Source organism: Macaca fascicularis, chromosome X, assembly GCF_037993035.2.
Source record: "Macaca fascicularis isolate 582-1 chromosome X, T2T-MFA8v1.1".
Lineage (NCBI taxonomy): Eukaryota > Metazoa > Chordata > Mammalia > Primates > Cercopithecidae > Macaca > Macaca fascicularis.
The window spans coordinates 151,632,260-151,654,840 of record NC_088395.1 but is presented as its reverse complement, the minus strand read 5'-3'; positions in this window follow the sequence as shown (position 1 = coordinate 151,654,840).

Here is a 22,581-nt window from a genome sequence, read left to right as displayed (position 1 = left end):
GTGTCCTTACAGGTGAAATGAATTTCTTGTAGGCAAGGTATAGTTGGTCCATTTTTTATCCATCCAGCTATTCTATATCTTTGACATGGAAAATTTAATCTGTTAACATTCAAGGTTATTACTGATTGGTGTAGACTTTTCCTTGTCATTTGTTAATTATTTTCTGTTTTTTAGTATATTCTTTGTTCCTTTCTTTCTCTCTGATTGTTTATTGTTGCAGTTTTTTGGTTTCTGCAGTGGTAGTGGTAACATTTGAGTCCTTCCTTTTCCTCATTTGCATGCTTTAAACTTTTATAAGTTCTTAACTTTAATGTATTTTTATGGTAGCGGATATGATCCTTTCACTTTGGGGTCTAGGATTCCTTTAAGTATTTATTGCAGGGCAAGTTCAGTGGTGATTAATTTCCTCCATTTTTCTTGTCTGGGAAAGATTTTATTTTTCTTTCATTTATAAAGGATAATTTTGCTGCATGTAGTATTCTTGGCTAACAGGTTTTTCTTTTAAACCACTTTGAATATATCATCTCATTCTGTCCTGGCCTGTAATGTTTCTTTTGGGAAATCTGCATTAGTCTGATAGGGGTTCCCTTTTATGTGACTAGATGCTTTTGTCTTGCTTTTTTTTAGAATTATCTCTTTGTCTTTGACTTTTCACAGTTTGACTGTAATATGCCATATAGGAGATATTCACGCAGAAGACATTTTGGAGTTGTCTATGTTTGCAGATCTCTGAGCGTCCAGCATTCTCATGTCTAAATCTCTTTATATAGTTGGCATGTTTTCAGTTATTAATTTGTTAAATAGGCTTTCAATGCCTCTGCCTTCTTTTCAGCTTCTACAACACCCAAAATTTGCACAACTTGTCACTTTATGGTGTCCTATATGCCACATAGGCTTTCTTCATTTTTTTATTATTTATTTTTTAATCTGACTGGATTATTTGGAAAAAAAAAAACAAACTTGTGTTTCAGGTTCTGAAATTGTTACTTCTACTAGATCTAGTCTATAGTTGAAGTTCTCAATTTTATTATTTATTTTATTCATTGAATGCTTCAGTTTTAGGATTTTTGTTTGTTTCTTGTTTAGTATTTGTATCTCTTTGATAAATTTCTCATTTGTATCCTGATTGGTTTTCTGATTTCTTTGTATTATTTATCTTTGTTCTCTTATATCTCCCTGAGCTGCTTTGATATCATTATTTTGAGTATGTTTTTTGGGCATTTCACAAAATTCTTTTTCATTGGAATTTGTTGCTGGGGAAATATTGTGTTCCTTTGGATGTGTTGTATTTCCTTGCTTGTTCATGTTTTTGTGACCTTACATTGATGTTTGTATGTCTGGTATAACAGTCACTTTTAATGTTTTGGATTGGCTTTTGTAGGGGAAAAATTTTCATAAAGATGTATCTATGGTTTTGGTTGCGTAGGGCACTTTATTTTTGATTTTTGGTGTATGCAGTAGGGCAGTCTCGGTATAATTTATTTGATTGTTAAGAACAACAGTGGGTATCTGTGTTTCTTCTCAGTGGCTTAGGCTGCTGTTGTTAGTGGAGGCTGTGTTGATGCTTTGCTGGGGATGACGATGCCAGATTACCAAGTCCTTGGGCCCCAGTGGTGGCAATGGCAGGCCAAATGTGCCTGTTCTTTGGCCCCTGGGTGTTATATGTAGGCCTTGGTGTTAGCAGGACCCGGAAGGCCAGTTATTGGTCTTCCAAGTGGCTTACTTGAATCCAGCAGTGGCAGTAGTGAACTGGGTATGTGGGTGGGCCCTTGAGCCCCTGGTAAGAATACATTGTTTGGGCAATGGCAGTAACTGTGGTAGAATGACTCTCAGCATCCCAAGTGCCTTGTGCTGGTGTTAGCAGTGGCTGTGACTGGCTGGGCAGGCTAGATGCCAGACCCCTAGGTAGCATGTTTGTGTGGGTGCCAGTGGTGGTGGTGGTGGTGACAGGCTGGATGGGCCCATTCTCATGCCCCAGGGAGAGGAGTTTATAGGTGTCAGTGTTGGTGGACAAGCCCACAGGCAGCATACTTGGGCACTAGAGGGAGATGCCTGAGTGTGTGTGCCTGTCTTCAGGCCCCCTTTTGGTGTGCATGGGTTCAGGATGTAGTGGGCATGGTGGCCAGTCTCCAGGCTCCAAGGAAATAAAATCAGTATGTCAAAAAGATTCCTGCACCTCCATATGTACTGCAGCACTATTCAGAATAGCCAAGGCAAGGAATCAATGAATTATCCAACAATGGATGAATGGATAAACAGCATGTGGCATATATACACAATTGAATACTATTCAGCTATAAAATAGAATGAAATCCTGTCATTTGTGGCAATAGATAAGAAACTGGAGGCCATTATGTTAGGTGAAATGAGCCAGGCACAGAAAACCAAATATCACATGATCTCACTTACAAACATTTTTTAAAAAATGTTGATCTCATAGATGCAGAGAGTAGAACATTTGTTACCACAGACTAGGGAGGGAACGGTAAAGGAGAAGATGGGTAGAGGTTGGTAATAGGTAAAAAAATACCATTTAAATAGGAGGAATAATTTCTGGTGTTGATTGCACAAAATTCTGACTATGGTTAACAAAAAGGTATTGTATATGTCAAACTAACTAGAAGAAAGGTTTTTGAATATTCTCACCACAAAGAAATGATAAACATATGAGGTGATAGATATAGTTACTACCCTGATTTGATCCACATTTCCATGTATTGAAACAGCAAACTGAACTCTAAATATATATACTTATAATGTGCCAATTAAACAAGAATATATAGATAAAATAAAAAATATAAATATAGTGGAACACATTTTATGGCTTGATACGTTTATTGCAGTTTTGGTATATACAGTTCAATAAATATTTGTTAGGTCATATTGGTTGTTATAATCTTTTATTTATTCAATTTTTTATGTTTTAGATTCAGGAAGTATGTGTGCAGGTTTGTTATATGTGTATTTTGTATAATGGTGGGGCTTGGGCCTCTTATGTATTATCACCCAAGCAGTGAACATTGTAACTAATAGGTAATTTTTCAGCCCTTGCCCCCTCTTAACCTCCTCATTTTTGGAGTATGAAGTGTCTATTATTTCCATCTTTATGTTCATTTGTACCCATTGTTTACCTCCCACTTATAAGTGAGAATAAGTGGTATTTGATTTTCTGTTTCTGAGTTATTTCACTTAGGATAATGGCTTCAAGCTGCATCCATGTTGCTTCAAAGGACGTGACTTCATAACATTTTATGAAAATGGCTGCAGAGCATTCCGTGGTGTACATATACCACATTTTCTTTATCTAACCAACTGCTGATGGACACTTAGGGTGATTTCATGACATTGCTATTGTGAATACTGCTGTGATAAACATATGAATGCAGGTGTATTTTTATATAGTGATTTGTTTCCCTTTGGATAGATAACCCATAGTAGAATTGCCAGATCAAATGGTAGACCTAATTTTTCATTCTTTGAGAAATCTCCATACAGTTTTCCACAGAGGCTGAACTAATTTACATTCCCTCCAAGTGTGTATTAGCTTTCCCTTTTCTCTGCATCCATGCCAACAACTGTTGTTCTTTGAATTTTTAAAAATCATCATTATGACCAGTGTAAGATAATATTTCATTGTAGTTTTCATTTGCATTTCTCTGATGATTAGTGATGTTGAGCATTTATCTTCTGTTTGGTGGCTGCTTGTGTAACTCCTTTTGAGAAATGCCTTTTTTCTCTTCATTATATCTTTTTAAAAACTGTATGTTATACTTTTCCACTATAGTAATCCCTGACTCATTCCCTCTAGGACTGGCCCCATAGCACCTTACTTCTTCCAAGAATTACAGTTAATGGACCAAAGGTTCTTTTTCTCACTTACATAGGATTTTCCATTCTTCATTTCACACAAGATATAACCTAAGAAATTCAGTGTCAAAAATTAAAAATTCCTCTTTTAGAACAAGTAGTTCCATGTTTGTTTTTAAAAGACACAACTGAAAACCTCTCAGTGTATGTATTATAGATGAGAATGCATTCAACCCATTTGGCTCCAGTTCTGACCAACATATTACTGACAGTTATTTGCTTGGGCCAGTCGTTTCAGCTTGTGGCCAAATAACTGACTTAACTAAATTACTCCATTTGCAATATGCTCATATCTCAACTCAAAGACTTGAAGTGCATTAGAATTCCATTTTAAATTGTGCATACATCTTTCTTTGGGGTAACAGATATTTCTAGGAGCCTCTGCTCATGGAACATGGCTTTATGTGTGCAGATAAAGGACTTTCACTATGACCAAAAATGGATAAAAACAAAGCAAAGCCTCTATTTAGCATATTCAAGCTCCTATGCTGCAAGTCCAAATGAACAAATCTCCCAAAGAGATACATTTTCTCCAGATAGCACAGTGGCAATTTTGAGCTGGTGAGTAGGGGTAGGCCTTAGCAAATCTTCATGTATATTGGATGGCATTTATACATTCTTAGAAAGCTTATCTTAATAGTTGCCTTTTTATTTTCTTCCATAAAATTGAAGGATAAGTATATATAATTTTTTTGTCACATGGGAGAATAATAGCCCTTAACAATGGCTTTGTGATTTGTACTGAGCCTTGAAAAGAAGTTGGATTCCATTTTTAAAAACTATTTTTTTCTGAGGTGTAAAATTGTTAAGGACATTGCAGGAGTGTATTGTCCTTGAGTACTCCATAGTGATTTTGAAGACCCTAGAAGTTTCTTCTGCATAAAATGGGATCTCCTGAAAAAGTATAGGCAACTGGTAGTGAAATGGAGACTAAGGTCTTTTGCAAATGTTACATTCTTTCTTTACTATCACTTTATAATGGAATGCAAGAATTTTGTCTTACGGTTTAAGCTAAGAATGGCATGTATTAACTAACCTCTTTTCAGTACTTCAGTCTAATGTTCTATGTTTATTGTTGAGATGTAGTATACTTATTGGCAAGCAAAAGGAACAGCCAAATATAGAACACATATTACTTAAGCAGTACATTTTCTCATCAACAGTTTATGTCTTTCTTTGGATCATTGATAAGTTCTTAGAAGAAACTAGTATGGTATTTGGGAATGTGTGTGCCAAAAGAATATACATAAATTGAATTAGAAAAGGAATATAGCAATTTAAGAGGGGACTGACTAATGTAAATGGAATGCATATTGAAATTGGATTCTGAGATCTTTAACATGGTTTTCCTCTTATACTCCTACAAATGGCTTATTTATTTCTCTGTGTCTGTAAGGCTGACCTAGGGTCATTATGTTTCTAATGTTATACCATTGCTTGTATGAGAAGCTACTTTCTCATCCACTCACCATTGTCTTGCATAAACTAAAGAAAAAGACTAGATTTCCCTTCAGTAGCCTGAGGACATGTCAAACAAAGGAAATAATTGATCAAAGTTAACTCATTCCACTTACATGGCCAAAATATGTACAGCAATGAATGGGAATTGGACTAAACTAGATGTGTTGTCTACAGATGTTCCTATTCATCTAAATATTCTTATGAACTTAGGCAGTCCAGTATTCTATTCCTGATATGTGCTATCTAAGGCTATTGTTCGACCAAATTCCACCTTCAAAGGGTGGGGATTTACTTCAAGTTAGTTTAGAACAACTTAAGCTTTCACTTTTTATATGGATATTTGGCATTCTATAGGTATGGTCTGTTTCCATTCCTCAGTATTTTAAGTTTGTATTCCCAAAATAATTATTTTAAATGTACTTTGTGAAACTATGGTTCTAGCAGAAAATAACTTTCACTTTAGGTGGTTCAAATGAAAGGATGTTAGTGAAGAGACCTCTTACAGAGTTGGAGAAAGATTAGAGGAACCAACAGTGGATGCTGACTATCCAGAGACTAGCAGCAGAAGGAAGCCATAATTATCTATAGCTCTGAAGAGGTGGAGAGAAGGAAGTGTGTTTCCAGAGATCAATAACAGCTGGATTCCTGGAGAGAAGGCCACCTAGCAGGACTTGTAAGTGTGGAGGAATGCAGCTACCTCCAGAGAAGCAGTACAGAAGCAAGAAGTGAGTTGAAGAGAAATGCTACTCTAACTTCTCTCTCTCTTTGCACCCACAAATGTCCCATTGATACCTTCTATGGGCTAAAATCCACCCAGAAGATATCCAGCAAGGGTCCATCTCAAGAACACATGATGGGCAGAAAAAGCGCAAAGTGGATCTAAGCAGGGCAGAGGAGGGAATGGAGAACAAATCAGCACACATTTGGAGGTAACTGCTTTTGCATGGAAGAATGAGATGGGAAGCCAAAGTATTTAATACTTATTCCATGTCACCATCTTTTGCCTAGGCAACCGAAATTCTATCCTCACTAGTCTCCCCACATCCACCCTTGTCTTTATCCAATCAGAACACCATCACAGCCAGAACAATCAGTTCAAAAAAAATCCGATCGTCATACCTCACTTTCTACTTCCCTCTCCCCTTAACATATAACCATTCGATTGATTCATATTCATTTTAAAACAGAAACTAAAATTATTATCATAGCCTACAATTCTATATGGTGTGGCCTCAGCCTAATTCTTCGATCACACCTTGTTCCATTCTGTCCTTTGTTCGGCTCCCTCCAGCATCACTGGCTTTGTTTGCTTCCTGCCTGATTCAGAGCCTTTGAAATGTTGCTTCTTCTTCCTGGATTGTTCTTCCTGCTTTCTCCTTCTCTTAGTTGATGCATCTTCATCCTTGAGATCTGATCCCAAAAGTCGCTTGGTTAGGGTAACCTTCACATGTTTTAGACCAGCCTATATGTGAATGAAATACCTTAGAGTGTTACTGAATTAATTTAGTCAGAGACACAGTTATTTTCCACATTCCAAGAAGCAAAGAAAAAGGCATTAGCTATTTTAGTACACCTACTGGAAGGGGGAGTAAGGTAGTGTATGTAAAAGGGAGAATGCATATGAAGTATCTCACATGGTGAGAATAAATACTATATAAAATCATAGAGTAGACAATTTCATAAATATTAGTTTCATTTTCTTTCGATTTATTTAGATACTCAAGTTTTCGGGGAAAGCCTGATGATTACGAAAGTAGAGTCACAGAGTTAGAGGGACATCTCATAGGGAAATGTATTCTATTTCCTTTATATTCCTTCTCAACTGGGCATGAAGGAGGCATGACACAGGATTCAAAGTTCAAAATTAGAAAACTCAATGGAGTATAAGAGAAACTACGGGAAAGAAAGAGAAAAGTGACTGCTGAAAATATGAACAGTGCCATTATTCTTACAAGGTATAGAAAAGTAGTGAGAAGTGAGAACTGAGCAGCTTGGTACTTTTTTCTTTAAACCGTAACGGTGTATTTTCCACTAGAATCTTACCCAGGATTCTAATATATTACAAAGAGAAGAGAGGGACTCTTGTTGTTATTGGTAGCAGGGGGAGTAGGATAAGATGCTCACTTAACTTCACCCTACCCTGCCCACCCTGAAACTTTTGTAATTCTACAGAACACAGCTTGGAAACTCAGTTCAGTAACTGCTATTCAAATAACACTGTAGTGACATAGCCCAGAGTTTAACCCCCACATAATGGCCAGACAGAAATTATAGCCAACTTTCTAATGAAAACTGAGTTGTTAGATATATAATTTCCAACTGAAGTTTAAGAAAAGAAAGTACATAAGGGACACCTTGCTTTAAAATTATGTCTTTCATTAATTACTATTGCCAAAGATTGAATTCTAAACTGCTTGGTAGTAATCCATGATTAGGCAATTTCAGTGTATTTTGTTAAATATTTTATTTTATATGAAAAATATTGTACCATTTGTTAAATTATTTTATTAAACAATGAATGGATTCTGAAATTGCCAAGTTGATATAAGTATTGAAAGCTTTATTACACTGAAAACTGTAAAGCTTTAATGGAAAATTAATGATGACACAGTTAAATGAAAAGACATTGATTGGAAAACTTAATATTGTTAAAAGTCCACACTTCCTCAAAGCAATCCCAAGATTCGTTGCAATCCCCATCAAAATCCCAAAGTAGCATTTACAAAAATAGCATAAATAATACTAAAATTTATGTGAAATGGTTATGGACACTGAATAGCCAAAACAGTCTTGAAAAGGCAAAACAAAGTTGGAAGCATCACACCTCCTGATCTCAAAACATGTTAAAAAAACCACAATAATTTAAAAGATAGTTAAAACAGTATGGTACTAGACCAAGGACAGATATACAAACCCATGGAGCAGACTAGAGAGCCCAGAAACATTGCCATGCATATATGATCAATGGACTTTGGCAAGGGGTGCCAAGAATACACAATGGCAAAAAGACAGTCCCTTCAACACATAGTGCTGGGAAAATCAGATGTTCACATGTGAAAGAATACAACGGGTCTCCCCTGTTCCTCTCCTACACCACATACAAAAGTCAACTCAAAATGGAGCAGGACTTAAACATAAAACATGAAACTAAAATTCCCAGAAAAAAACATAGGGAGAAAGTTTCATGTAAGTGGTGTAGAACCTGATACCAAAAGTACAAACAATAAAAGCAAAGATAGGCAAGTGAGACTATATCAATCCAAAATATTTCTGGCACCACAAAGGAAAGAATTAACAAGGCAAAGAAACAACTCACAAAGTGAGAGAAAATATGTATGTAATACATGTAATAAAAGATTAATATCCAAAATGTCCAAATATTCAAAATATATAACGTAATCTTACAACTCAATAGCAAATAAATAAAATAACCCAATTAAGAAATATGCAAATAATCTGAACAGACATCAAAAAAGAAACACAAATGGCCAACAGGTATATGTAGAGATGCTCAACTTCATTAATCATCAGTGAGATGCCAGTCCAAAGCACAATTAGATATCACTTCACGCCTGTTAGGATAGCTTTTACTTTTAAATAAAGATAATAAGCATTGTTGATATGGAGAAATTGGAGACCTAGTACACTTTTGTTAGGAATGTAAAATGGTGCAGCCTCCATGGGTAGCCGTATGGATGCTTCTCACAAAAATTAAAAGTAGAACTTTCATATGATTCAGCAACTGCACCTCTAGATAATCACCCAGAATAACTGAATGTGGGATCTTGAATAGTATCTGTGCACCCATGTTCACTACACTGCCATTTACAGTAGCTAAGGTGGAGAAACAAATGTCCATCAAAGGATAAATAGATTAAAAATGTGGCATATAGTACAATGGAACACCCCCCTTCCACCTTTCTCCTTCTAAGTCTGCAAAGTCTATTATACCACTCTGTTTGATATGCATCCTCATAGCTCAGATCTCACTTACAAGTGGGAACATATGGTATTAGGTTTTTCATTCCTGAGTTACTTCACTTAGAACAATGGCCCCCAGCTCCATCCGAGTTGCTGCAAAAGACATTATTTTGTTTCTTTTCATGGCTGAGTAGTTTTCTATGGTGCATATATACTACATTTTTCTTATTTACTCACTGGTTGATGGGCACTTAGATTGGTTCTATATCTTTGCAACTGTGAGCTGTGCCACTATAAATATATGTGTGTATGTATCTTTCTGATCTAAAAATTTATTTTCCTTTGGGTAGTTAACCAGCAGTGGGACTGCCAGATTGAATGGCGGATCTACTTTTAGTTGCCTAAGCTATCTCCATACTGTTTTCTCTAGAGGCTATACTAATCTACGTGCCAGCCAGCAGTACATAAGCCATAAGCATTCCCCTTTCACCACACCCATGCCAACATATATTGGTTTTTGACATTTTAATAATGGCCATTTCTGAAGGAGTAAGAGGGTATTTCATTGTGATACTAATTTGCATTTTCCTGATGCTTAGTGATGTGAAGCATCACTTCATGTTTGTTGGCTGTTTGTAGATCATCTTTTGAGAAATGTTTATTCATGTCCTCTGCCCACCTTTTGATGGGATTATTTGTTTTTTCTTGCTGGTTTGTTTCAGTTCCTTGTAGATTCTTGGTAGTAGTCTTTGGCGGATGCATAGTTCACAAATATTTCCTCTTACTCTGCAGGTCATCTGTTCACTTAGATGATTATCTCCTTTGCTGTGAAGTGACTTTTTAGTTTAATTAGATCCCATTTATTTATTTTTGTTTTTGTTTCATTTGCTCCCAGGATCTTAGTCATTAATTCTTTGCCTAGGATGATGTCCAGAAGAGTTTTTCCAATATTATCTTGTAGAATTTTTATGTTTTCAGGTTTTGGTTTCAAGTCTTTTATCTACCTTGATTTGACTCCTGTACAAGGTGAGATACAGGGACCCAGTTTCGTTCTTTCACATGTGGCCTGCCAGTTTTCCCAGCACCATTTATAAAACAGATGTCCCCTCCCCAATGTTTGTTTTTGTATATTTTTTTGAAGATCTGGCTGTAAGTATTTGGCTTTAATTTTAGGTTCTCTACTCTGTTCCATTGGTCCATGTGGTCCCCATTTTTACCAGTATCATACTGTTTTTGTAATTATAGGCTTGTAGTATAATTTGGACTCCAGTAATATAATTCCTCCAGATTTATTCAATTTGCTTAGGATTTCTTTGGCCATTTGAGATCTTTTTTGGTTCCATATGAATTTTACACTGTTTTTTCCTAATTCTGGGAAAAATGATGTTTGGTATTTTGATAGCAATTATACTGAACCTGAAGACTGCTTTGGGCAGTATAGTCACTTCCACAATATTGATTCTTCCAATCCGTGAGCGTGGGATGTGTTTTCATTTGCTTGTGTCCTCTATAATATCTTTCAGCAGTGTTTTGTAGTTCTTGTCAAGATCTTTCACCTCCTTTGTTAAGTGTGTTCCTAGGTATTTGTATTTTATTGATTTTGTAACCTGAGATTTTACTGAATTTGTTTATCAAATCTAGGAGTCTTTGGATGAGTCTTCAGGGCTTTCTAGGTGTACAGTCGTATCATCAGTGAACCATGATAGTTTGCACTGATGATATTATTGTACACCTAGAAAGCCCTTTCCAACTTGGATGCCCTTTATTTCTTTTTCTTTCCTGATTGCTCTGGCTAAGACTTCCACTACTTTGTTGAATATAAGTGGTGAAAGTGGGAATCCTTGTTCCAGTTGTCAGGGGAAATGCTTTCAACTTTCTCCCATTCAGTATGATGTTGGTTGTGGGTTTGCCATAAATGGCTTTTATTATTTCAAGGTAAGTTAGTTCTATGCCCTGTTTGTTGAGAGTTTTTTTTTTTTTTTTTTAATCATAAAAGAATGCTGGATTTTATCAAATGCTTTCTTCATCTATAGAGACAATCATATGGTTTTGTTTTTAATTCTTTTTATGTGATGTATCACATTTATTGACTTGTGTATGATAAACCATTCATACATCCTTGGGATGAAACCCACTTGATCATGATTTATTATTTTTTTGATTATGCTTTTGGATTTGGTTTACTAGTATTTTGTTGAGAATTTTTGCATTGATATTTATCAGGGATACTGGTCTGTAGTTTTCTTTTTTTTGTTATGTCCTTCCCTGGTTTTAGTATCAGGGTGATATCAACTTCATAGAATGACCTAGGGAGGATTCCCTCTTTCTCAATCTTTTGGAATAGTTTCAGTAGAACTGGTACCAATTCTCCTTTGAATGTCTGGTAAAATTCACTTGTGAATTCATCTGTCTGCCCCTGGGCTTTTTTGTTGTTGTCAATTTGTTTTTATTGCTGATTCAATTTCACTGCTCGTTATTGGTCTGTTCAGGGTTTCTATTTCTTCCTGATTTAATCTAGGATTTTATGTTTCCAGGAATGTATCCATTTCCTCTGGGTTTTCTACTTTGTGAGCATGAAAGTGTTCATCATAGTCTCAAGTGATCTTTTATATTTCTGTGATGTCACCTGTAAATGTCTTCAGTTTCATTTCTAATTGAGCTTATTTGGATCTCCTTTCTTTTTCTTGGTTAATCTAGCTAAATAGTCTATGAATTTTGTTTATCTTTTCAAAGAAGCAGCTTTTTGTTCTATTGATCTTTTGTATTTTTTGTTCCCATTTCATTTAGTGCTGTTCTGATTTTGTTATTTCTTTTCTTCTGCTAATTTGGGGTTTAGTTTGTTCTTGTTTCTCTAGTTCCTTGGCATGTAACATTAGGTTGTCAATTTGTGTTCTTTCAGACTTTTTGATGTAGTCATTTAGCACTATAAACTTTAATCTTAGCCCTGCTTTTCTTCTATCCCAGAGGTATTATTAACTTTTGTTACTATTATCATTCCTTTCAAATAATTTTTAAGTTTCCATCTTGATTCTATTGTTAACCCAAAACTCTTTCAGGAGCAGATTATTTAATTTCCATGCATTCGTATAGTTTTGAGGGTTCTTTTTGGAGTTGATTTCTAGTTTTTTTCCACCATGATCTGCAAGGATACTTGATAAAATTTCAATTTTTAAAAATTTAGTGAGACTTTTTTGTGGCCTATTATATGGTCTGTCTTGGAGAATGTTCCACTTGCTGATGAGATAAATGTACATTCTTCTGTTGTTGGGTAGAATGTTCTATAAATATCTGTTAAATACATTTGTTCTAAAGTATTTAAGTCCACTGTTTCTTTGTTGACTTTATGTCTTGATGGCCTGTCTAGTGCTATCAGTGGTGTATTGAAGTTTCCCACTCTTATTATGTTGCTATGTCAATATTTCTTAGGTCTAGTAGTGTATTAGTCAGTTCTCACACTGCTATAAAAAAATATCTGAGGCTGGGTAATTTGTAAAGAAAAGAGGTTTAATTGGCTCACTATTCCACAGTCGGTAAAGGAAGAATGGCAGCATCTGCTTCTAGGGAGGCCTCAGGGAACTTAGAATCATGGCAGAAGGCGAGGGGGAAGCAGACACATCTTGCATGGCTGGAGCAAAAGGAAGAGAGAGAGGAAGGGAAGTTTCACATACTTTTAAACAACCAGAACTCACTATAACTCAGTTACTCACTATGATGAGAATAGCACCGAGGGGATAGTGCTAAGCCATTCATGAAGGACCACCCTTATGATCCAATCACTTCCCCCAAGGCCCCACCTCCAAAACTGGGGATTATGATTTGACATGAGATTTGGTGGAAACAAAGAACCAAACCATATCAAGTAGTAATTGTTTTATGAATCTGGGAGCTCCAGTGTTAAGTGTGTTTAAATTTAGGATTGCAGTATCTTCTTGTTGGGTTCATCCTTTTATCCTTATTTAATGACCTTCGTCTTTATTACTGTTGTTGCTTTACAGTCTGTTTTGTCTGATATAAGAATGGCTACTCCTTCCTTTTGGTTTTCATCTGCATGAAATCTCTCTTTTCACCCCTTTCCCTTGAGCTTATATGAATCCTTATGTGTTAGCCCTCTTGAAGACAACAGATATTTGGTTTGCGATTGTTTACTAATTATGCCATTCTGTATCTTTTAAGTGGAGTATTTAGGCCATTAACATTCAGTGTTAATATTGAGATATGAGATACTGTTCCATTCATCATGTTTGTTGTTACCTAGAAATTTAGTTTTTTTCATTGTGTTGTTGTTTCATAGCCCCTGTGAGTTTTATGCTTTTGAGAGTTTCTATTTTGGTGTGTACTGAGCTTTTGTTTCAAGATCTGGAATTTCTTTCAGCATTATTTATAATATTGATTTGGGAGTGACAAATTCCCTCAGCATTTGTTTGTCTAAAATGGCTTTATTTCTCCTTCATTTATGAAACTTAGTTTTGCTAGATACAAAATTCTTTGCTGACAGTTATTCTGTTTAAGGAGGCTAAAGATAGGAATCACATCCCTTCTGGCTTGTAGGTTTTCTGCTGAAAAGTCTACTGTTAGTCTTATAGGTTATCCTTTATAGATTCCCTGATGCTTTTGTCTCACTGATCTTATAATTATTTCCTTAATGATGACTTTAGATAACCCGATGACTTTATGCCTTGGTGAAGATCTTTTTGAAATGAATTTCCCAAGAGTTCTTTGAGCTTCTAGTATTTGGATATCAGATTCCTAACAAGGCCAGGAAGGCTTTCTTCTATTATTCCCTCAAATAGGTTTTCTATATGTTTTGCTTTCTCCTCTCCCTCAGGAACATCAGTTATTCTTAGATTTCACTGCTCTATATAAAGTCAGATTTCTTGGAGACTGTTCATTTTTGATGTTTTCTTCTTTATTTTTATCTGATTGGGTTAATCCAAATCCTTGTCTTCTAGCTCTGAAATTCATTCTTCTACTTGTTGTAGTCTACTGTTCAAACTTTCCACTAAATTTTGTAATTCCCTAAGTGTGTCTTTTATTTCCAGAAGTTCTGATTGATTCGTCTTTCTTTATGACATCTATCTCACTAGAAAAATTTTTATTCATATCCTGATTTTTTTATTTCTTTAGGTTGGTTTTCACCTTTCTCTGGTGTCTCCTTGAGTAACTTAAGAGTTGACCTTCTGAATTTATCTGATATTCCAAATATTTCATCTTGTTTTGGATCCATTGCTGGAAAGCTAGTGTGATCTTTTGAGGGGGTGTTATTGAACTCCATTTTTTTACCTTACCAGAGTTTCTTTACTGATTCCTTTTCATTTGGATAGACTATTTCTGTCATGTGCATCCCTGTGAAGAGAACACCAAACAGACTTTGTGTGAGCAATAAAGCTTTTTAATCACCTGGGTGCAGGCGGGCTGAGTCCGAAAAGAGAATCAGCAAAGGGAGATAAAGGGGGGCCGTTTTATAGGATTTAGGTAGGTAAAGGAAAATTACAGTCAAAGAGGGGTTGTTCTCTGGCGGGCAGGAGTGGGGGTCACAAGGTGCTCAGTGGGGGAGCTTTTTGAGCCAGGATGAGCCAGGAAAAGGAATTTCACAAGATAATATCATCACTTAAGGCAAGGACCGGCCATTTTCACTTCTTTTGTGGTGGAATGTCATCAGTTAAGGTGAGGCAGGGCATTTGCACTTCTTTTGTGATTCTTCAGTTACTTCAGGCCATCTGGGCATACACATGCAAGTCACAGGGGACGCCATGGCTTGGCTTGGGCTCAGAGGCCTGACAATTTCTTCTCATTATTCTTGAATTTACTTTTAATTTGACCGAGTTTTTAAAAGTTTTTTCCATCTTAAGGATGTTACTTTAATATTTATAGTATATTTTAGCCTAATTTGTTTCTTGATGCTTTTAAGGGTGAAGCCTGTTGTATGAATTCCTTTGTTGTAGACAGTCTTTAATGATGGTTTTCGCAGATGCTGGTTGTAGTAGCAGTGCGCTTGGTGTATGAGCAAGTTCACTGTTTTCCTATGGGGTTAGAATGGCAGAGGTCTCTTGAAGCTTCTCGCATTCCCTCATGGTGTACACTTATTTATTTACTTTTCCCCAATATTTTATTTATTGGGATGATTGTTCAGGCTTCAGGGAAGTAGACAAGGTGTCCTCGGGTAAGAACTGGTTGTGGCTAAAGCAGGTGGGTCAATTTAATACCCAATGGTGGGCAGAGGTTCAGCATTCAACAGAGATTTCTGAGGGAGCTCTTGGTGAGATGCTCCAAAGTCTTCTCAGTGGGAAGAGTGGGAGCTACCTCAGCTGCTCTGCTAGGCCAGCAGGAAAGCTATCCACTTCTCAGACACACTCCTGTCTCAGTGTTCTGGCTATTCAGGTCAGACAGGCACCTCTTTTCATTTGTAGGGATGTTGATGTTCCAAGTAGAGAAGATTTGTGACTCTGCCTATTGTGCAAGCTGAGCCTGGAAGATGTTCTTCCTGTGAGGATGCAGTCACCCCGAAGTTTTCCAGAGAGGCTGGTTATAGGTGTACCCACACCACATTCCTGTGTGGGAAGCCCCAGCTATGCCTGCAGTGGTGAATGAGGCAGATAAGAAGTCCCCTTCTCCGTAACCCTTCGTGAGGACCAGGGCTGCCTGACTGTTGGGGTAGAGCTGCAGACCTTCCCTGCTGAGCCCAGCACTGCAACTGTGACTTTGTTAACAGGAACTTCTCAAGAGTGGAAAGACCTGGTATTCAAGACTTGCCATCCAGATTCCTTTGTCCCACAGCGGCTTCCCTTGAGGTGGTACACTCCGCCTTCTCCTAGGAGTAGAAGTTCCTGAGAGCCCTACTGTCAGTGTTGTTGCTCTTCTGGGTCTAGTCCCCCAGTGGGACTGCCACACTCCAGGCTGGTATTGGGGAGTGTCTGCAAGAGGTCCAGTGATGTGACCTGCCCTTAAGTCTCCCAGCAGTGGGTACCAGCACGAAGGGATCCAGTTATATGACCTGTCCTCAAGTCTTCCAACAGCAGCTACCAGCACCCGCTCTGATAGGGGTAGCTGGAGAGTGATGTAGACTCTGTGAGATTCCTTACTTATAGATAGCCTTAGTGTGATCTCTGTTATCACCCTTTCATGCACTACTCTGGCTAACTCAGAGATCTTGAGTCTGTCCTTGTGACTAGTTTATTACTACTATAACCGTCATTCAAGAAAGCCAACACACTAAGGCTATCAATAACCAAGGGATTTCACAGAGTCTACATCATTCCCCTGCCACCTCCATTAGAGCTGGTTATATTAGTGGACAGACTCAGGACCTCCTGGTTAGCCACTGTGGTTCAGGCAATGGTCATAACTGAGGTCGTGCACCGCTTTTCTCCCTCCTGGGTACAGTGTTATTCTACCAGGAGATGCTGTAATGGGCAGTGTCCGTTGGCCTCCAGTTGTGAGGTGGTACTTGCAAAAGAACACCAGCTGCTGTAGTAACAGTGGGGTTTGTGCTTGCCTTATGTTGCCCAGAGGAGGTACTCTGGTTTCTCAGGCAATGAGCAGAGCCATAAAGCTCCCAAAGGTTTCTGTCCCTTGTGTTATGCTACCAGGACAGGTGGAGGGGAAAAGCCAGGTAGGGGCTGTGTCACGTGGGTCTGTGCTGTCACTCTGCATGTGCAGCAAGCAGTGTTCCCTGCAAGGGCCTGAGGGAGGTTTTCTGGTCACTGGGCAATGTTCCAGAGAGAAGCATTGCTGCCTCTGCTGCACAGAATAATTCATGCAAAAAGTCGGGAGTAGCAGGCTGCAGTAAGCCCCACCCAGTTCCCACTCCCTTGGCTAGACAAACCTGACTCCTACAGTGCTCTACTAGCAGCAGCAACCTAAGTTCCAGGCGGCCTGCACTCAGAACTGAAAGCTGCCCCAGTAATTTTCAGGCCACACTCCTCCCAGTCCACCCAAAAAGCCAGGCACCTGTGTCCTGTGCTCCTGGCTGCAGCACACTTCCCACTCATACCCCTGATTTTGACCAAGAGAGTTTATCACCACTGGATGTTATGTTGCAAAATTCAACTGGGAACTTCTTTCAATGTGTGATCACTGCCTGAGCTAGTTGTCTGACTTCCTTGAGGTAGTCTGTGAGGTATAATAAGGAATGACTTCCCTTGGTCTGTGCTGGAAACTGGAAATGCATGGAAAAGCTCTAACCACAGTTGCTCCTACTTGTGTATTCCTCACCACTCCCTAAATCTGTTCTGGCACTGAGTAGGGTTAAGGCCATTCTCTGTGGCCTGGATTTTCAGGTTCCCCCATGGGGGTGTGTATCTTGGAGGCAGCCTCTCCCTCTCTCACTCTCTGGGGACTTTAAAGTTTTTCACCTGGCTCATTGCACAGACTGCAGCCTCTTGCTTCTTTGAAAGGGTCTGTGAAGTCTTTTGGTTTTCCAGTTACGTTTCTGCATTGCTTTTTGAAAAAAAGTTCACAGTGTGAACCTCTATACACTGTTTTGTCCTGCAAAGTGGGAGAGTTACGCTAACATTGCCTCCAATCTGCCATCTTGGGGAAAAAAAAATTAAACTGTTGCAACTTTTTAAGTAGAAAGGGATGGTATGTAAATCTAAATATTCCTTTTGAGACAGATGGTTTTATATTATGTTGCTAAGTAGCAAATTTAATTGTCAGCTGATATTGTTGAATGAAAGCCATAAAATATAATATTATCAACAAAGCCCATTCTTTTCAACTCCAAGTGGATAAATGTTATATTGATGCCAGGCTAAGTTGGAAATCTGAAGTAAATGTAAATGTAATGTGAATAAAGCTTATATAATTTTGGAAAATACTGCCCCCTATTGATTCCTTTTAGAGACATGACACACTGAAGACGGAGCAGACCTGCAATAAAAAGTAAACCAAAACCACGAGAGAGTTCACCTTACAATAGTCAGAATGGACATTGTTAAAAAGAGAAAAAATAAAAGATGCGGGTGAGGATGTGGAGAAAAGGGAACTTTCATACAGTGTTGATGGAAATGTAAAATGGTACAACCACTATGGAAAACAGTATAGAGATTCTTTTAAAAATTAAAAATAGAACTACCATATGATCCACCAATCCCACTACTGGGTATTTATCCAAAGGAAAATAAATTTATATATGAAAGGAATACCTGCACTCACATGTTTATTGCAGCACTATTCATAATAACAAAGATGCGGAATAAATCTGAGTGTCCAACCACAAATTAGTTGATAAAGAAAATGTAGTATATATGCATAAATCAATAACATTTGGCTATAAAAAAGAATGAAAGAATGAAATCATGTCATTGGCAGCAACATGAGTGGAACTGGAAGTTATTATGTTAAGTAAAATAAGCCAGGAACAGAAAGACAGATGCTGCATACTCTCACCCAGTTGTGAGAGCTGAATTAAAACTGATATCATGATGGTAGAGAATACAATGATAGATACCACAGGTTGAGAAGAGCTTGTTGATCAGAGAGGGGATAAAGACAGGCTGTTAGTGAGTACAAACTTACAGAGAGGTACAAGAAATAAGCCCAAATATTCAATAGCAGAGTATGATGACTATAGTTAGCACCAATGTATTGTACATTTTAAAGTAACTAGAAGGGGAGACTTGAAATGTTACCAACACATGAAAATGATAAATACTTAAGGTGATGGATAACCCAGATACTCTGACCTGATCTTTATACATTCTATGCATGTAACAAATACTCACATGTACTCCATAAATATGTAAAATCTTTTGGATCAATAAAAAGAAGCCAGTGTTACATTTTTTTCAAATATTTATCACGATGATTTGACCATGACATTTTTCTGCTTACATTTCTCAGTAGTTCCACTTGTGAAAAAGTAGTTATGGACATAGCTTGAGAAAAGAGTCCTCTAATTTTATTACAAAGATGCATTTTCATCAAAAGAACATTGTATTAGTTAGGGCTCTACCAAACAAACAGAAGCAGTAGGAAAATTAGGTATATTGGTTTCCTAGTGTTATTGTAACAAGTTACCGCAAATTGGGTGGCTTAAAACAATAGAAATTTATTCTCCCATATTTTTGGAGGCGCGAAATCCAAAAGCAAGGTGTCAGCAGGGCCATGGTTCCTCTGAGGGCTCTAGAATCTTTTCTTAGTTCTTCTAGCTTCCTGTTGTTGCTGACAATCATTGATTTTCCTTGACTTGTGGTAGCCAAACTCCAATCTCTTACTGTATCTCACATGACTTTCTTTCTTGGACTCTGCTGTGTCTTCACATTTTCTTTTCTTATAAGGACCCCAATCATTGGATTTAGGACCCACCCTAATACAGTATGACCTAATTTGTGTAAAGGTTCAGATCCTAATGTATCTAACATATCTTTTTGGGTCACAATTCAACCCACAATAGTAGTAGGATATGCATATATATGTATGTACATATACATATACTTACAATTATACACAATTATATATGTGTGTGTATAATATACGTATATGTGTGTGTACAATATATGTATATTATACATATGTGTGTATGTGTATATTTTACATACAGCTACACACATATGTATAATTAGTTTATGAAATTGTATGGTCTGGCTGGGCATATCAGAGATATGTGGGCCAAACAGGCTGGAAACTCTTGGGCAGGAGCTGAGGCTCTCATTCACAGGTAGAATTACTCCTTTGGGGAAACCTCATGTTTTATCCTAAAGCCTTTTGACTGATTGTATGAGACCCATCCATGTTATCAAGGGTAATCTCCTGTACTTAACATCAACTGATTGTGGCTGTTAACTACATCTGTTACATACCTCACAGCAATACCTAGATTAATGTTTGAATAACTGAGTAATATAGATTAGCCAAATTGACACATAAAGCTAATCATCACAAACGTAAAATAAAATTTTCAAGTCAAAACCATTCTGATTTTCTAGCATATTCTAAAGTTCTCAGAATACACATTTTTTTTTTTCTTTAATTACCAAATTGTTTTTGGGCTGCCTTTATCAGACACAGGTCTGATGGGGTAGATACTATAAGTCTTATTTGTGAATAAAAGGGAGAATTGGTGTGACAAAATTTAATTCTATTCAGATATTTAAAAAAATAAAATATGACATCTGTTTTGAAATTTTCACTTCAAAATGATCTTAGATACAACTTAAGCCAATATTCTTACTTTACACATGGGTGACCCAAGCCTGGAGTGCTTAAGTACTTTGCTCATATTGACCTAGCAGCTTCTGACCCAACCTGAGGTTAGGACCCAGTCTAGGTCTCTTTCCACACTGCCTCTCAGACAACTAACTGTTCAAGGAACATACCAGGCTGTATTGAGAAAAGAGATGAGCTATCTGGATTTGTTCTTCCAGCTATTTCTTATACTGTGGGAAAGCACAGGTACCGGGGAATCTTCCCATGCCCCTCTGCCAGGGCACAGAGCTCAGCAGTCAGAAGCTGACCAATTGTGTTGTTGGAGAGGGAGAGTCCCTGGGGGTGAGGGTAACTCTCCGAACAAAAGGCTTTTCCCACACTGGACCTCTCAGGACCCTCTTTACGGATGGGTTATGTCTTTCATTTGCATCACATTTGGAACTCAATTTTTAGCCACTCTTGAGTATAGATGGCTGGCCTGCCTCTGCATTTTCATGACACTGTATGTTTTGACATGCTAGGTGACATGTCCACGTAAATACATTAAGACAGGAACAGCAAAGGTCATAACTTTCCTTATTACTGAAGATAAAATTTAATGAGCTAGATCACAGGCTGCTTTAAGAACGGCTGTGACAGGTTAATGGGACTCTGCCACTGAAGCCAATTACACTTGGTACAATTACATCCTATTCTAATGCTCTAAGTCAGGGTTACACAAAGATTCTGTCTCTGGGTAATTACTAGCTAGGAAGCAGGTGAGGGGAAACTAAGCAAATTGTCACTGATCATACAAGAGACACACAGAGAGCATAGAGCTTGTAGCTATTCCGGGTGCGTGTGTGTCATCTGTTGCTAAGAAGGAGCTGGTTTCACAGTCAGAAAGCCCTCTTCTTCTAGCACTGACCAAAAGGATATGTGATTTCAATGACGCTTTTAGAAAAGTAGCTGAAAAGTGAATAGTAGAAGAGGGGGAGGAATAACTCAGAAAGCCCTTCTCTATTGAGGCTGTTTCCCTGATGATTTTGGAATATTTAGTGGGCTGACATTATTGAAATTTTTTCAAACTAAATACGGGGAAGTATTACCAAAAGCTAAAATGATATAGTAAAATCTGAGCAAAAAAACCCTCAAAGATTGGCTTAATATAAGACCTCCTTAAATTCTCTGTTATCCTCAAGCTCGTGACTATTTACGGGCCCTTTACTACACATGGCTACAAGGGGGCCATTGAAGAGCCTTTTGACAATTGAAGATCCATCAGAAACATGGATGAAAACACTTTGAAATTTCAAAGTAACAGAATTTCTCTATGACCTCATGGATCAGTTTGCACACTATTGATTTTTGAAAAGCCTTTGAGGAACCAACACATCTACTTTTCCAAGTGAAGCATATGTGTCATTATTATCAGCAAGGAAATATCTAAAAATCCAAGGGAGTGTGTGGGGGGGGTAATGTTTTCTGAATGAAAGCATCAATGACATTTATTGGAACTGTGGGAAAGTCACTGCAGACGAGGGCAGCTGTATTTCTGAGTGCTGCCTTTTGAGATGTTTACAAGGGAATGAGCACTAAATAAATGGTGCAAGCAGTGTCAGTTTATTGGAATTTCCTTTGTTTCCAAGAGGTTAAAGATTTTAAAAGGGATTTCTAATATCAGTTTTTCAGACCACAATTGAAAATACTTACATAATGACTTAAGATTTTTAAAAAATCCTTTCAAAGTAATGAAGTAATTCATGGTAAAGTAAAAACAAAGGAGCAAGAGATAGTAGTTGGTATAGTGAGATGATAAGTCATGTCCTCTTGTTACTGCTTTCCCTGAGATTAAATTTTGATGATATTGTTCTTTTTTATCATTAGAAAAGGAGAGAGAGGTGCTTTTTAGTAATTGCATATTTGCTCTCTCCCTCTTCTCTCTCTAAGCAAATCTCATTTCTCTAAATCCTTCAGTTTTTTTCCACAATTCTCCAAAATGTTTTTTTTTTTACTCCTAATTTAAAATTGCCGTCCTTTTTGGGGTCATCTTTATCAGAGATTGCCCTTAAGCAATTAAATTTTGTACGAATGTTGAATAATTTGAAAGATACTTCAGTTATTCCTTGCAAGACTGCCTCATGCAATTCAATTGCGCTTTGATAACAAGTGCCCCAGGAGCCCTAAATAAATCAAAAGACAGAATAA